This window comes from Sebastes umbrosus, chromosome 20 (assembly GCF_015220745.1).
Source record: "Sebastes umbrosus isolate fSebUmb1 chromosome 20, fSebUmb1.pri, whole genome shotgun sequence".
Lineage (NCBI taxonomy): Eukaryota > Metazoa > Chordata > Actinopteri > Perciformes > Sebastidae > Sebastes > Sebastes umbrosus.
Genome location: NC_051288.1, coordinates 20,522,422 through 20,540,609, shown reverse-complemented (window position 1 = coordinate 20,540,609; position 18,188 = coordinate 20,522,422). Strand labels below are relative to the sequence as shown.

The following is an 18,188-nucleotide window of genomic DNA, read 5'->3' as shown; positions in this document are numbered from 1 at the left end:
GCGTGCGAATACACGGGACCAATTTGATAAATCACTGTTACTTTAACTAATGAGCTCGCTGCGGGACTGGAAACCACAGGTCCATCCATCTGGGCGACCCTCCAGTTACATAATCACATTTATTTTCCAGTAAGGGGAGCTCTTACTCTACACATTTCAGGATGAGGTTTCCGAAATCCACGTAAAACTGAACCAAACACTGCAATCACGCTGGACGAACAAAGACATTTTTGTGCTTCCTCTAGGATGAATGGCCCAATTTAGCTGCTGTTGGAGTAATTCTGCCTGCGGTGGGTGGTTAGTGGAAAAAACTCCTGGGAGACTTCAGGTCCATGAATCCTGCATTGAAGCAGATTTCTGGGAAAAATGCTCTGCATATGTTTATGCTTACAATCAACTTGACCGCCACTCTCTCTCTCTCTCTCTCTCTCTCTTTCCTCTCTGCTTTTTCCCAGTGAGTGAAGAGGTGGTGCTTCTGCTGATGCTAAGCTGCCGCATCAATCAGACTGCTTGAAGCCCGGCCCTGTCTGAAGTCACACAACGCAAGAGCCCTTTTACCTGCGTCAGTCAACTGTCAAGCTGTCATATTACACCAGCAACTCAAACATGAGGGCCTGTGCTCAAGAGCAAGACACGGAGGCGACTTCTGGACAAGTGGTTTGCTTTTAGGTGGATCAGTTCATGATGTGAGCACAAGCTACAGCTTATTCCTCATACGCAAGACTTCTGCCAGAACTACTAAGTGGTTTTCATGAAAGAAAAACATCTTAAAGTAATGACTATAACGTGTTTACAAATGTCGTTAGGGCTCAAAAAGACTATTAGATCACACAAATGTTCATGCATCTTATGAATAAGCCAGTTCAACTTTAATCTAATTTGTGCTTCTCACACTCAGTCGAGTTTTAAAGGGCAGGTCCTTCTGGGTTCTTTTCAGTTACCCGTCGGAAAAGGCTGTCTGATGGCGAGGTAAAGCGGCTGTGGACGAGAGCATCAGAAAAACGTATTTTAATCACCTAAAAAAAACAATCAATATCAGTTTAAGTGTATGCAATATTTAGAATATTTTCATCGCTTTACCTTGCCGTCAGACAGCCCTTTTCGACGGGGAACTGAAGCCGTTATATTGCTGTCTTCAAAGCCACCACACTCCATTCACAAAAACAGTAGTTTTACCTCGCAGAACACGGGAGTTGCTGGTCTACCGCTGCATCGATCGGTTATTTTGTTTGTTTGTGTTATTGTGTGACTTTCGGATCCGAAATAACATGGCGTCCACACAGCAGTACATTGCTTAGCGTCCGTGGTGGTACTCCTGGATGTATCCCCAAGGATGTACTGTATATATACTGTATATGTACTGTATGCAGCGTCATCATGCAGAAACCAACGTCAGGTCGCGTGAGAAAACGTTTTTAGAAGGGCTTGGGAAAATACGATTTTGACGCTAAAACATACATACTTTGACCAAAATTGTTTGGATTTGAATATATAAGGAACGCCACTGGGAAGCTACAGAATGATATAAAAAACTAAAAACAAAAAATAATGGACCCGTCCTTAAAGCACCTTTGCTTTCCTGTCCAGACGTGGACATTGAGGTTTATTCGCGCTTTAGAATCACTGTATCCCAAAAAACACACGCAATTTGACACAAATTATGGCGTGAATGTAAGAGTGTGCGTGTGCAGTTTGTGCGTGAGTCAGTGGGTTTAGGAGCATCTGGATATTTATGTATCTAAGCGCGATAACACCAGACCCCTGTGTGGCAAGCTTTGTCTCCTGTGGACAGTCGCCTGTGCAGCGGCGGTTTGCAGCACAGTCAGTGTGTAACATGCATTAGCTGTGGCACGCGGCCGAGCCACTTGGACACTGACACTTCCAAAACCGCAGGACTTTCTAGAGCTTGGCATGCTGGATCGCAAAAATACTAAAATGCAAAATGCAGACGACGTTTGGCAATTTCAGATGAGCTCTTGGACCAAAAAGTCCTGCTGTGGCAAAAATGTGAGCTGTTGAAGAAACTGGAGATCATTTCATGTGACTCATCAAAAAGCCGTCCAAAAAAAGGGAGGAATTGTTCATTTAAAATGCCAATGAAGTGGAAAATGAGGCGGACTATTACGTACAGATGGAAACAACAAAGCACACGTACAAGCTGTGTTAACACTGCCATGCTGTTATGTGATTTTATTGTTATTGGTGCCGGCTAATTTCAGGGTAACATGGCGCCTCTTCCCAGTAAAAACACACACTTAAGATGTGACTAATAGCAGAAATGAAAAACCAACCACACAGCAAACACTTCAGTTTGAATGAGATTGTTTTCACATCATGACCAATTAATCAGTCTAGATTATTTCTTTCATTATTACAGATAACTATAGAGTGTTAAGCTTAATGATATCTATCTTTAGTCAGAGGCCCTGTGGCATTTCCCCAAGAATGAATCATCTGTTGACAGCTGTGCTTTTATCTATCACTTATGTAGATTGTGTTTGTTGCTTGAAAATCCTTTGCTTTTATTGCTCTTTTAATTCTGTTTTGTTTGTTATATTACTTGTATTGTTGAGTATTTTCTTCCATCTTGCATTTTAATTATTAACTGTGAAGCACTTTGGCTGACTGCCGTTTTGAAAAGTGCTATATAAATAAAGTTTAATATTATATTATTATTATCTATATAACTTTTCCATGGGATATTTGACTGCATCTAATTTCCACCACCGCTCTCTCTTCCCCCCCTCCCCTCTTTGAAAAACGAGGCCAAAAAAACATTGCGCAACACTGGAGAAAGCGATGCAGGGGGGGGGAGCCACAAAAACAAACCATCTCCGTTTTGAAAAGACAAGCGAGTACATCCATAAAAAGTTTAAGAGGTCTGTGAATGAGCCTCTGCTAAAGGTTTTCTCATATATACTGTCGTCTCTTCCAGCTGGATATTTTATTCTTAGCTGCTGCTGCTGCTGGGAGGTGTGCATGTTGAGTCGGGGGTCTGCAATAGCTGGAAGTATTTGGGCTTGTTGCCACATAAGTGGAGTTACATAAGCAGTGTTGATGGTCGAGGAGCCACTGGTATTAAGAAGTCCCTGTCAGCGCCCCTATTATGACAACCAGGACATGGACACGACATGTCAGCCAACACCAGGTGGTGTACACTGTGGGGTCTTAAATACGGGAATGAACGCTCAAACACATACAGGAAGTCTAGACCAAGGTTTGCGGAGCATCCAGTCAGTGAGGACAGACTGTGGCATCTGTAGGAACCTTGACTAAACACGGAGAGAAAAGTAGGCCAAGTGAAAAAATGGATTCACTCATACCACTTATAGCCCGCAGGGATGTGTGTTAAGGGTTAGAAGCTGGGGTTTCAGAGCAGTTTTTCATATCCATGTCTTGAATACTTGGATCTGCATTCAAAACCATGTTAAGTAGAGAATCTAATCCCATGAAAACTCCAAAACCAACAATATATAAGTCCATCTCTAAATAGTTTCCCCATCCCAACTCAATTTGCTCCAACTGAAGACATACATCTTTAACAACAGGTCACAAATATGTAGTAATAGTAAGAAGAAGAAGATGAGTATAGTAGTAGTTCTCAAACAGGAGGAAATAGCGCATTTGTTGGGGACTATTTTCAGCCGTGGATTAACACACATTTGGTGATCTAGTTAGTTTTTATACTGTACGTCAGCGCGACGGCGGTATGAAGGATTAACTCAAAATAAACTACAGTACAGTGCCCAAGTTTGTTGTAATGATCTAACAGGTCACCCAGTGCAACAGTGTGGCTCATTTGTGCGTTTTGAGCTCTGTGGCTCAGAGGTAGGGCTGCAACTAACAATTATCTTCATTGTCGATTATTTTCTCTTTTAATCGATTAGTTATTTGGTCTATTAAATGTCAGAAAATAGTAAAAAAAATGACGATCAGTGTTTCCCAGAGCTCAAGATGATGTCCTCAAATATCTTGTTTTGTCCACAACTCAAAGATATTCAGTTTACTGATATAGAGGAGTAAAGAAACCAGAAAATATTCACATTTAAGAAGCTGGAATCAGAGAATTTTGATTTTTTTTTCCCTTAAAAAATTACTCAAACCGATTCATCGATTATCAAAATAGTTGGCGATTAATTTAATAGTTGACAACTAATCGATTAATCATTGCAGCTCTACTCAGAGGAATACGATATATCAGACTTTAAACATCAACATTGTTGACTACGGTCTTTTCATGGGATTTGTTGACAATTAGAAATATATTCAATATTGCTAGCTTGATCCTTTAAGTCAAATAAAGGGTTCTGGGAAACTGTAATAGCCATTTATCGCTATTTTCTGACATTTTATAGACTAAATTAATCGATCAATTGAAAAAAATTAGGTAAAAAGGACTTGATCGTGAAAACAGATATTAGCTGTCGCCCTAGAAAAGCAGCTGTTAATAGTAGCTAGACAGTACGGGATCTATAGAATATGTTTGTCAAAGAACGAGTCATAACTTTTTGTGTAATTCCAGAAATAATCAGATCAATCTGACATAGTTTTCCATCTGCCTTGACCTCAGGTTGAACCCTTTCAGGGAGTAAAAATGTTAGCCCTCCCCTCTTCTTCCTGTCATTAACTTATTATTGAAAGTTAACAGGCCGTAACTCCAGTCCAGATGTTGACAGTGAGGAGCTCTGCAGATAAAGACCAGAGCTCACAGAGACCTTATGACGACAGAGCCGGCAGGAGAGAACCTGCAACGTCTTCAGAGGCGGTGACAACCGGCTCGCCAAGATCTGGGATTGAGGTCAAAGGTAAAGAGGGGAAAAAAAAAACAGTCTGACCTCATGCCTCGAAGACTGACATGCCCATCCTGACTGACACACGCTCTGTATAAACACGCACGTAGGCGCTTACACTGGCACAGTGCTGCATTTAGATGTTTGCAGGTGAGAACTGAGGTGGCTCTGTGCTCTTTCCAAGAGAAACCTTGGCATGTTCTGTAAATGGAGCGGGCAGAGGGAGGTTAGCCATTAATCTCATCAGGATTGAGGACTCAAACCAGCCTCTGACTGCCGCTCTCACACCGACAACCTGACCCGACTTGTGGCGCCCGGCTAATTACCTACACGAGTAGGACAGACCTAGATGCAGGATTACACTATCTCAGTGAAAAGCGGCCTGTCGAGCAGATCTTTTTTCCATCTGGTTTAGATACTTTTTCTAGATAGGAATATACTTTACAGCCCGAGTCGACCCATACTGGATTTTTGAGGCCGATATTGATATTTGGGAGATATTTGGGAGCCGTCTTGGCCAGGACGGCTTGGAAAAGAGACTTGAAATCACAATGGGACCATCCTGGATAAATAAAAATAAAATAAAATAAAATAAAATAAAATAAAATAAAATTAAATTAAATTAAATTAAATTAAATTAAATTAAATTAAATTAAATTAAATTAAATAAAACATCAACATACATTATATATTTTTAGTTTTTTTTACCACGAACACATAACATTGAAATAATTAAAATTGTGGCCAAAATACACTTGTGTGGTACATTTTAGTTGAAAAAAAATGTACTTTCTCTGAGAACAAACTATGTACCCCAAGCATTTTACTATTTCTGCATATTTGTCCTGCAATTTCTTGTTACTTACTGGCCGGCATATACAATGATATCGATATATGCAGTAAACTCATATCGACCTGGTCGATTTATCGGTCTAGCTTTAATATATATTTGCACAAGTACAAGGCTGTCCTCTGTACTGTACAGTAGGAGTTGCCTCAGAAAGTATTGCATCACCTAGTTAGAGAGCCAGGAGATCTTTTATCTTTAGTGTGTTTACTTTGGTATTCTTAAGGTCTCTTTGCTTTTAGTGACTCACTAAAACCTCAGTTAACATTCTTCTGTAAACTGCTCTGTGCTCACAGAACAGTCCGTTAAGACCTCCCTTCTTAAATAATCCTCTTCCCTTTCAAGCTGAGATTTGCACTACGAAATAACAATAACTGGTAACTTTTCCTTGCACGCTACCCGATCCACCCCATTACTTCTCATCCATAGAGCGCTCCAGGGATGACGTATTTTTGTAGGACAACAAAGAAGTTAGCATCGCCCTGTTTCCCTCGTTGGATTTTTCCATTGGGTTTCGGATTATTGCAGAAAATAAACTCTGTGGTAAACAAACGTTTATGATACTTACACAAAGGTTTGTTCAGCTAGATAATCTTCACAAATGAACACCACTTTTATGATTTTTGAAGTGTGAATGCAGTCGCCAGAAGTAGAAAGCTAACGTTAGGCTTCAAACCACCTACACCACGGTCGCATGAGTGCGAGTATACACAATGAGGCTGTAAAGGCGGACGAGTCGGCGGGATGACATTTAGTAGTCTAATTTAGCCACTTGTTAGCAACCGCCTTTTTTAAGACACGTAAAAGGTGGGCCGAGTGGGGTATTTGATGTATTTTATGTCGTAGAACATGTCGTGTTAACCACAGACCTAATTCAGACATCTAACTAAAAACCCATTGACTTCCAGCCGAGGGAGCCGGAGGTGCTAAAATGCTTACTCATTTCCGTGTCTTAGGACTCATTCCTGTGGCGCTCTATAAGCTCTATATCATTGTCTTTTGTTGCGCTTGACATGGAAGCTTGTGATAACAGAAAGGAATTATTCTACAGTTGCTTATAGATGTTCATTAAAGGCTTAAATTGTGAACTGCAATAGCTGAAATGTCAGCACCTCCATATGTAAGATGTACGTATAGGGGAATTACCCAGGCTGACAGACAATAATTCATCTTAAACAAAGCCCCCTTTGTGACTTTAACGCTCAACGTTGGTGGTGTGTACGCAGTCTGAAGAACAGTTTGACCTGTGACACTTTTCAGCTGACCTCAGGTCAAAGTTAAACGGAGACGAGAGGACACACGTGCTCCAATCTGATCAAATAACCCTGCAAAGGGGAAGTAAGCTTTGAAATGCTGGAAGAGAGAGTACATGGGCGGTTCTCTCAGTGTAATGGCATTTGAAGAGTAGAGTGCGAAGGCAACAAACACTTTGTACTCTTCAGCGAACCACAGAAAGATCACAAGATGCCGGGAGGATACAGCTCCAGTTATGGGTCGTCCAATCTAACAGGCACAATGACATGCTTTCTTTGATGACCAAAGTTTAGGTAATAGCACTGGAGGACACAGATTACCTGTCTCATGCACTACTGTCAGGATATAGTGACTGTTTTATAAAAAATACTTTTTAAAATCACATTTGCTCCATTTCTACCCACTGCTGCTTTAAAGGAGCAGCTGTGTCAGAATTCAATAAACAAGTAATGTATCACATGAGATTCTTGTTCCTCATCTTGTTCTTGTTCCTCTCGTTAGGTACACCGGCACAGCGGACATAACAGCCTGTCATGCTTCGTCACGGCTACGTCTCCGACGGCTATAAAGGGCCAAGATGAAGCTGTGGGCTCTTAAACCTGATTAAAATGAGTCCAGCGGCCAGGCAACCGTGGCAAACACAAACAATTATCTGTGTGCGTTCATCTTTACATCCTTTCTGATCAGTTTCTGCTATTGTAATCATAAATATGTGACTATATATATATTTTATTGTCATTATTTTTGCTCTTTTGAACTCCTTAGAATGAGCCATTCCAAAGGTTGTATCAAATATAATATGCTAAAAAGGATGTCAATCATTTTTTACGATCTGAAAATGAAACATAATGTTCCAACAGCTTCACAATTACCTTTATTAGAACACCGATTTCATCCAATCATTGACGTTAGTGGATGAGACCATTAAACTTCCAATCTGATTACAAGAACTACCTCAGGCGTAATTATAATCCAGGCTACTGTTACTACACGCCTCAACAAGTTCATGGCAATACAGATCTGACAAGTTTTAAAGCTGCATGCCTCCTGGGCGGACTCCTTAGATCTTCTGGCGTCAGTAACATACTTGTTTTTATGGTTCATTAAAGCCTACTTGGGTGTCACATAGGTGGATTCTGCCAAACAAGAAAAGCAGAATACAATTACGAGAACATCTATGCCAATGGTTCCCAAACGTTTTGTCTTCCAGATTGTTTAAGTTCAATCATTTTCTGCAGGCCTGAAGAACTAATCTATAAGTATCAATTGTTTCACAAGAATGAAGGAAAACGTCTGAAAATAAACAACATTTTGTGGAATACATTTTTGCACTTCTTCATAAAGTTGTAACTAATGGCTTTATTGTGGGTTAATCAATCAGTTGCTAATGCTTTATTGCTCAGTTATAAGCCATTAATACAAACAATGTTTGGGTTGCCAGGTAGTGAAAACATTATTTTATTTGGACATAATGCAGCTATAAATGCTAGTGTTTTTTCTCACATTCTAATAAGTCATCAAATCTGCAGTTACAAATGTTAGTAACTCACTGATAAAAATAAATAAAGTTGCCAAAAAGGCCATTGGATGTTTTCTTGATGAAGTCAAAGCAAGTGTCATGCTGGAGGAGGATTAACATAAACCAAAGGGGCTTTTCAAAACCAGGCAACCCAAAGGGTTAGGTAAAGATAAATGATCTGTACAGTACTTGTAAATTAGTAATAAAGACATTAGTTACCTATTTCAAACCACTTTATTGAGGGTTTCATAAAAGGCTACAACTAATGATTATTTTCATTATGGATTAATCTGCAGATTGTTTTCTAGATTAATCGATTAATCATTTGGTCTATAAAATGTTAGAAAATAGTGAAAACGGTCCATCCTAGTTTCTAAAAGTCCAATGTGATGTCTCTGGATGTCTTGTTTTGTCCAAAACCCAAAGATATTCAGTTTAATATTATATAAAACAGAGAAAAGCAGGGAATCTCTATATTTGTGAGGCTGAAAACAGCAATTCCTGCAATTTTTGCATTAAAAATATACTTAAACGATTAATTGATTATCAAAATAGCTGGCAATTATTTTTCTGTTGATTGACTAATCGTTGCAGCTCTAGTTTCTTTTCAGAAATTGGTAGATAAATGCTTTTTTTTCTTTTTCTTAGTTGGTAATCATCTCTGCATTTTGTTGTAATTGCATTTAAAAACTTAAAAACCTAAACTTTATTTTAATTGTCACAAGCATAGTACACATACATGACATTTCCATTGTCTCAGTACCTATAAACTGAAACAAATCTAATCTAATCTTACGCCCCCCCTTAAATGTACTGTATCTTGACCTCCAGGTTGGGAGGCACTGGTGTGGACGTCACTGAAGCTGTCACCGTTTGATCTGTCCTGATGCAGAAAGCTCCACACATCTGGGAACTCCAAGTAGGACAATATAGGCTAAGCTTTGCTGGCAACTGAGGTATGACCAGGAGAGCGTTGGAGCAAAACCCTTTGAGGTTGTTATGACCCGAGGCTCTGCAACAGCCAGCAAACCGGAAAGGTGCTTTCATCTCAGGGCGGTTTTGTCTTTTTTTAATATTGTTTTTTATAAAGCTGATAAAAATCCTTGAATATTACATGAAATACCTGAAAAGAATTGAAACATTCTTTAAGTCACTTTATAATAATAATAATAATAATAAAAACATTTTCTATCGATGTTTTTGTGAAGGTCAAACTGAAATGAAACATGTTGAAACTGTATGTCTGGTGACTACTTGTACTCCACTGTGGCTGTAAGAGGGGTGCAGCCAGTCGCATAGTGTTACACTGACAAACAAGGTTGTGCTATCAAGTGCCACTGGCAACCAGGACCGGATATAGTTCACGAAGTGATGGTATGCAAGCGGCGCCCCTGTCACAGGAAGGCAACAGGATGAAAGATTTATGAATCCTGGACTGGTTGCTCAATAAAAGACACAAAATGACGGATATTTTAGAGGAAGAACGTGACTATAGAAACCCACAGAGGTTGAAGATAAATGTGAACTAAGACAGCCTGGGAGGAACACAAATTCATGTTTTCTGTTGACTGAGAAACAGTGTTTGTTGATGGGTATTGCAACGTGCCGGAGCCCAAACAGGTAGAGCCATTACTGTATACACACCATTCAACCCAGGACTCACGTGGAGCACATTTAAACCCCCGACACCTCCGTCCTGCACGCTCCGACACACATGGTCAGTTCAGAAATGACCAGCGGTGACCCCGAGGAGCAATCTTTTCCCTTACCAACTATGGCTTCAGAGCCCCAAACAGCTATTAAAACTCGAGGTCTTTGGTTTGTTTAGGAAGCAGGACTCAGGGCCTCCCCAGGATCCAAACTACATGTTTTCCTCTAAAGGAACGGCTGTACAGTCACACACTGTCAATACTGGAAACACTGTGGAGAGAAGAGGTTTTTCCAAAGTGTACATCTGGTGAAGTCTTTGGTTGTCAACTTAGTCGATTACTAAATGAATCGATCGACACAACAGAAATGATTGACCCATCTCGCACAATGTGACATGCAATTAACCTGCAAGATTGCAGTTATTAAACTGTGTATAGAGGCCTTAAATGTGTTGGAAATCATCTTTATGAAGAATAGTTTTAATATGCATTGATAGACAGAGGGTTATCTGAAGGTTATGGGCAAGTCCCAGTAAAGGAGAATGACATATGAGTATCCAGGACATAGACACATATTCAACAAGTAAATATGTATCTGTGTTACTTTAAAAGACAGAGCCACAAAAGAGTCTTTTAGAGGAATGGATATTGATGTTATCTTGAAAGGATGAGCCTGGTGTCAAGAAACAAGCTTGTAAAAACATGAAGCAGAGCCAGTGATTGTATAATATATGGGTCACCAGAATACTATTACTTGAAGCTGGAAAACTTTTAATAAACCTGGAACCACTTGCTGAAATCTCTCACATGAACAATCGATCCACGGTGTTCCCAATAAAAGCAGCAGAGACAGATGTGTCGCCAGCAGCACACTAAAAGTACAATAGCTCAGTCATTACATCTGGCAGAACCAGTTTATAATTGTTTTTTTCCACTTGGTAGAGTTACGCGTTGAGAAGCGTTGTACCGCTGACAGATGAAAATTAGATCTCTCATTATAATTATAGGCGGCAGGTGAAGCTTGTGATCATTTTCAGTCGATTATATCTTTACATATTCTCTCTCCAGAATATTCTGGATGTTTGTTGAGGCCTTGAACATAATAGAAAAACAAACAGTAAGTCAGATTACTGTGTTTGTATGACTCGGTAGCCTGACTAATAGCTTATCTAAGATATGTTTAGCTTTCTATTAATCAAAAATTACAGAAGCTATTGTAAACGCCTTATTGTATTAATATGTTCTGACTTAAACTGAATAATAACTAATAACACAAATACTGTCAGTATCGCAATATATAGAATCATTACCACTGTATCATGATACGTATCATATCGCCAGATTCTTGGCAATACACAGGCCTACTTTAATACAGATTTTTTTTTATCGCAAGTAATATTGTTATCGTAATATTCAATGTTATCACATGTTACATATTTTCCTCATATTGTGCAGCCCTAACCTGAAGGTTTCTAGATGTAGTTCTCTTAAATGTTTAAAGTATCTGACAAGTTTGTACCATCCACACATCTATTTTCTGAACCGTTTTATCCTGTAAAGGGTCACTGTGCAGGGCTGCAGCCCCCTCCAGCATGGATTAGGTGAGAGGCAGGGTGCAGTTCATAACTACGAGCAATTTAGTTTCCAACAGAAACGTACAAACACACCAAACAGCCCCATGCTGAACACAGAGCCACCATGCTGCTCCAGCTTGTACCTACAGTATCCACCTCCACCCTAAACAAGACACTAACATACTATCAACAGCAGCCAATGAGACACTGTTATCTACAGCTTCAGCACTGAGTGCATACTGTATGATACAGACAAGCTGTATCTTACAGGACAATCGTCAAATGAGTACACATTCAGTACAGTACATGTTTTATAGGTGACACAGCCTTCGGCCTTCCCCTCGAGACTACGCAGAGCTAAAGCAAACAAACAAAAACAGCCCTCGCGTCAAAGTGACGTGCTGCCATGTGTAAATCTAGACCGCCGTCGTGGGCCTCCTTCACGTTCTCCTCAGAGAACACTGGCAGGCCCTGATAAGCTGGATCTCGCTGCACCGTGGGTCCTGCGAGGAAAGACTGTGTTGATGTTGGCTACAGTAGAACTGATAGGAAGCCCACAGCTTGTGTTATGTCACTGAACACTAGCCACTTTCAGATAAAGGTTACACAGCCAGCACTGTATGAGGCCCGGGCGAGAGCGTGACGTAGAGAGGCAACGGAGAACTAGATTTATGCCTCGTTGTTTAACCTCATAACTCCGAATATACAAACTTGAGCGAGATGTTAATGAGGTTTTACAGCTTTAATATAATCCGGGGCTATTATATGAGCTATAAAACACAAACAGGGCAGCTTCCAGTTCTTTCTACCCAGTGAGCACACTTTTACTACAGTAATGGTTCCAACTCTTACTACAACAGGGGGGATGCAAATCTTCCACCTTCACACCTCCTCCTCCGTTCACTTTGTCCTTAGGTGACTCTGTTTTCTTTGAGACTTTTAAACATACAGAGTCGAGCTGAAACTAATTTTTTTTAATATAGATTAATATGTCCCGTCATGAGTTTCCAGAGCCCGAGGTGACGTCTTCAAATTGCTTTTTTTGTCTGTCTAACAGTCCGAAACCCAAAGATAATTAACAATTATATACAACAACACAGCAAATACTAAAATTTGAGAGGCTGGAACCGTTATTATTTGACATTTTTGCTTGACTGAAACAAATTAATCAGTTATCACTATTGTATTAATTGAATTTTCTGCCATGAGCCATCAATTAAATGACTAATTGCTAGAATTTTAATGCAATATTATACCCCACAAGCTTATAATACACTGGCCGCACTATAAAACAGACAAAGATTCATTTGAAAACTTACTGAAATGATTAATCAAATACTAATCAGTGTCTTTAGTCGTTAAAGCACTAACACTATCAGACAAAACTGAAACCGAATGATGACAAGGGCTGGGCATCATTTGAAATGTTTCAATACTAGTGTCGACACCAAAATTATGCTTTTTTTTACTCTTATATAACTCTTAATATAAACATGTTTTCTACAAAACCTTTTTTTGAAATTTAACAAAAGAAATCAAATTACAACATTTTATGAAATCAGTAGATATAGGCAGACAAGCTGTTTCTCCCTGGACTGAGTTTTTATGCTAAGCTGAGCTAACTGACTGCTGGCTGTAGCTTCATATTTAGCAGACAGACAGAGAGTGGTATTAATCTTTTCATCTAACGCTCAGCAAAGAAGTAGTAAATATATTTCCCAAAATGTCGAACTATTCCTTCAAATGCTATCCAAACACAAGCTGCCACCAAGCGGCAACCTCCGGTGATGAAAAATGAAGCCAACGCAGAAGTGCCAAAAGCTGCAGTTCTTCAAATGGCCACTTGAGGCTGGTTCCAAAAGCGAGTCAATCCCCGTAGACCCCCATGTTAAAATACCCCACCTTACAGCAGAAATAAACACGTTTACAGACTGGTACAAAAAACGGTTTTGGTCTCTATAGCAAATTTCCACGTTCATGCTGCTGCCTCTAGTTCACTTGTAGAGTACAGTTTAAACTGATACTGTATGTATGCTAGACTTGATTCAGTTAAAAGTCAACCTTCTTTACACTGAAACTCTCCATCTATACCAAGCAGCACCAATGAACAACTGATTAATAACAACCCACACTAGAGACAGTATCAGTACAGAGTTTTATGTGTTGCAGGAAAGGGTTAACACAAAACAAGTGTCCTCATTAGCCAAAATATTCTCTCTGTCTGTATTTATGCAGCAAAGGAATTGGCTAATTGGTATTTTTAAACGCACTCAAGCTGATCTTGCATTAAGCATGGCCCTCATAAACACTGATAGTGCTGAAAATACAGGTGGCTGTGGCGAAGTAGAGCATGTGAGGCAGTTTATATAGAGCGTGATTAAAGATCGTGTGTTGGTTTGGGTTTAAAAATGAAACTTGAGAGCATAAAAGTGTCTGCTGGAGGCTGGAGGAAACTAGCTGGGATCTGCCCTTGAATAAGATCAGGTATTGTGCAACAAATGACCTTTAAAAAAGGGGCTCACCAACAAGGATATGTGCTACAGTTCACTCATTCCTTTCAGTTACTGAGTAGCTCACTGACTGAGCTGTTATTTGTGATTCATATTTGATGCAGTTTTGTGCAAGCAGCAATAACAAAGTACCTACAGTAAACTCTTTTAGCCTCGGTGTAGATTGAATGGAAGTGGGAGGAGACCAAACAACGGCTCATCCATATTTGATCAGCTCTACATTTCCTTCAAAGCCCAGTTTATGTTGCCTATATGGCACCTGAGTCACCTGTTGGTCTGTGGGGGGAAGGGTTGCTAGGTAGCTGCCACCTGGGAAGGGTTTTATCTTTGCATTGCTTCTTTTAGAAACAGCTCTAAACTTACAGCCACGTGTCTTTAAAGCTCTAAAGCTCTCAATAAATGTGTGATTAAATCGGCCTGAACTGCCATTTTATTTCACTTTATTATTCTATTTATCTATATGTATTTTATCTGAATTGATGACAAATTGGAGATGTGGTAGCGACTAATTGATCCTATTTTTTACACAACACGTGGAAAGTAACAACAACAAAGGAAAACTAAAAAAGAAACTTTCACTTGGACCATGCAAGGTGTAATAAATATAATAAATACAAGGCATACAAGTGAAATAAAGGTTGCAACACATATTGAAATACAAGTGTTTTACATGTGGATTGTTTATTGATGTCTAAAATGTGTGAGGTATGACAAGCAAAAGAGGAATCAGCTCTTGAGATAATTCAATATATTTGGACCAGGAGTCATAGGTACAGTTTGTTTTAAAATGTAGTGCGTTCTGCGTTCAACGTGTAATAACACAGATTTCTTTACATGTGTTTAGAGCTACGAGTAAAACTAGTTTGTATTCACTTGGCATGTGTAGATTAGATAAGGAAGGACGCAGAAGGTCGAGGGTCTCTGAGCAAACTGTCCAGATTTTTGTGCAAACCCAAAGGGTGTGGAAATAATCATCTATGAGCCGATACTGATATTAATACTTTACAGTTGGTAAAATAAAGTGTGATATTTAATTGGAACACTGTTTCTAAAATGACCTCAAACATATTTTCTGTATAACTTGTGTTGTAAATCAGCCAACATATGAGCTGGTGCTGGTATATGTGTGATTATATTGTCCATGTGAACACATCATTCAGTCTCTTATCACTTTTTATTACATGGCTGTGTTGAATGCTCGATTCTGATTGGTCAATCACGGCGTTCTACGGTCTGTTATTTCTTTATAGCAGACCGTTGTTATGTATAACAAACTGTTGCTATGGACGCAGTTCTGATGTCAGACTCTAGCGGATTCTTTTTGGTGTCATGTTATTGATTTCTTAAGTAAGTAGTCGTGTATTAAGCAAGATAATGTACAGCTAGTGGGTCATTGTTGTTGCAATAAACCCCTTCAGGGCGATGCAAGCCCCTTCGGCATTGCCCTGTTGGGGTTTATTTCACAACAATGACCAACTCGCTGTATATTATCGGATCGGTACTCGGCATCGGCCGATATCCCAAGCCCAGGTATACTTCAGTACTGAAAAAGTGGGATTGGTGCATCCCTACATTGGACACTGCTTCTGCAATTGTCAGTTTCTCTGTACCTTCTCTTGTCCCTTACAAATAAACATATAAATAAAACATGCCTGAGGAGTACCTGTCCAATAATTACTAATGAAGGCTTAAGAAAGCTCTGATTCCAGTGGGTGCTTACTTTTTTATTGTATTATAGTCTTAGTGGTAGAATTTATGGGCAGTGACGAGAGCCCTGTCTTGTATTTTATACTGTACCCGCTGAGCTTTGGTGTTGCATGTCATGGAAGAATCTAAATGCATTGTTTACTCTTTGTTTGCGAGCACAAAAAGTCCCAGTGGACACCGCCCAGACAGACTTGTTTCAGAGCAACAACGTGGACAATACACTGTACCGGGAGAACACCTTTTGAGTGTCTCACTTATAATAGTGACTAATTAAAATGATGATCTGTGTCAGTGGGAATCAGATAAATCAGATGTTGTTTGAACCCCCTCTCACATTCTGAACAGCTGATCTTAACCGCCTGCAGCTTACAGCTCATGGCTCCGTAACACATAGTTAAAACAGCTTAAGGCCTTTCTACTTGACTTGTAATGACGCACCTCCGACTGCTGCTCCGTCAACATTGCGGAGGTGATTGTGTTTAGCCACCAACAGCCAGCTTTTGTGTTCATTTAAGCAACAGGGGGCACACGGGGAGGACGGGGTGGGTGATTTCAGTTCAGAAATGTCTTTGAGGTTAACTTCATCACAACAGTAACCATATCAACAATGGCCTCCTTTAAGCTTATTAGGAGCGATTAAGGAGCTTAACTGGGCTCATGTCTCAAGTCAAGAGATGAAATAGCATGCTTGTTTCTAATAAAGAGCCGCCGCAACACAATGTGTCGCACTTTGCACTCCACAAAAGCGCTTTAAAAGTCACACCAGAAATACTGATGGACCCCCGCTTGTGTTTGACCTGAGGGTGTGAAACAGTTGTTAACAGGTAAAGGGACATCTGGGCCTCTCAGAGAGCCTGGGAGGGACTCTTTTTCTGCGTTCCCCAAACAGACACCTGTTGTGTGAACTGACAGGTGGGCTCTTGAGGCAGAAGTCTCAACCTGCTGGTGCTGGAGCTTTGTGCCCTGGGGGCAGACTCACTTCACCTTGTGTAATCCCCGACTGTCTTTGTGCCGGTGTCTCCTGCAGAGCTTCAAATGCAATACAAAGACTACCTCTGTGCATTGAGCAAAGTGAGAATGTGCTTTCATGTGCAGCAGTGTCTTAAAACAACTTTCTTTTAGATCGGACTGGTCAGAATAAAAGTGGTTGTTGATAGCAGTCCAATATCAGTGGCACAGAGTTTAATTTGAGGTTTAGAGGGCACGACTTCACACCTAAGGAGAATCACATTGGTGCGAGACACCGATACCAATGCACGTCACACAAGACACAGCAAATGTTAAGGGATTTAAATCCTAAATCTTTAAATCCTCCGCTGTGCTATCAAACCGTGTAAGCAAGAGAAGTGGCAGCAGCTGCTCAGGCTGTTCCGTGCCTTCATGCCAAACACTGTGGCATGAAAAAAACGGACTAACACCTCTGTATGTTTTCATCAGACTGGACAGACAGAGCTGTCTTAGTTGTGATGTTTACATGCTACACGTGAGCCAGACATTATCTCGCTTCGTCCTGCCTCATAGGATGGAAACATTTCAAAGCACAAAGGGGAACTACTATCATACTCAAATACTGATGGCATGGCAGACCATCAGAGCTGAATATAAACAATGTTTTGCCTCTCGGTTGTTCTTAGTTTTGCTCGTGAGGCGTCCAGAGAGAGGCAGCCTTGGTGTCACCGGTTGTTAATGAAAACAGAGATTAGAGTGGATCATGGCAGGCAGAGTGGTTCAGCTGGAGCTGACTGCCGACAGGACGACCTGGGTTACCATGAACGGGCCTGACACAGCCCAACTCAAGGTCAACAAGGAATAATAATCAGTAGATTAGCTGCTTCACATCAACTCTAGTGACCTGAGGCGGGGGGATTACAGCTGAGTGGGGCAGGAAAGTAGGGAAAGTATCCTCCTGTGTAGCTGGGGGATGATACTACTATATATACTATTTAGGATGTTTACGTGTAAAATTGTGTCAAGGGTCTAAATATTGTATATTCGTGACATCACGAATGGGCAGAAATCCTGACAGCTTGTTTCAAATGCAGAGTTTCTGAATACGGGCTGTGTGTATTTCCCTGTGGATTGAGTGTTTTGATACTTTCACAGTATTTATATAGGACTTAAAGGGACTGTTTGTAACTTTTTACACGTATAAATCTACCGGGTCGGGATCCCATGCTCCCGCATGGGACGCTGTTCAAACCGCTCCTCTGCCTGCTTGCCTTCACTCACACAACGCGCGCGTTCTCGCTCCACCTCACGTTCATGTGCGCAAACTCCACACTGCAGAAAGAGTTAGTAGCTCTGAGAATATCTAGTGAATGTACAGTGGACGTTTGTG

General features: G+C 40.4%; 1 protein-coding gene across 2 annotated transcripts in view; it reads right to left on the bottom strand.

The window, feature by feature from the left end:
* The window catches only part of wnk4a (WNK lysine deficient protein kinase 4a), a 50,208-nt gene that overhangs the window by 29,611 nt on the left and 2,409 nt on the right, over positions 1-18,188 (bottom strand). The window lies entirely within an intron of this gene.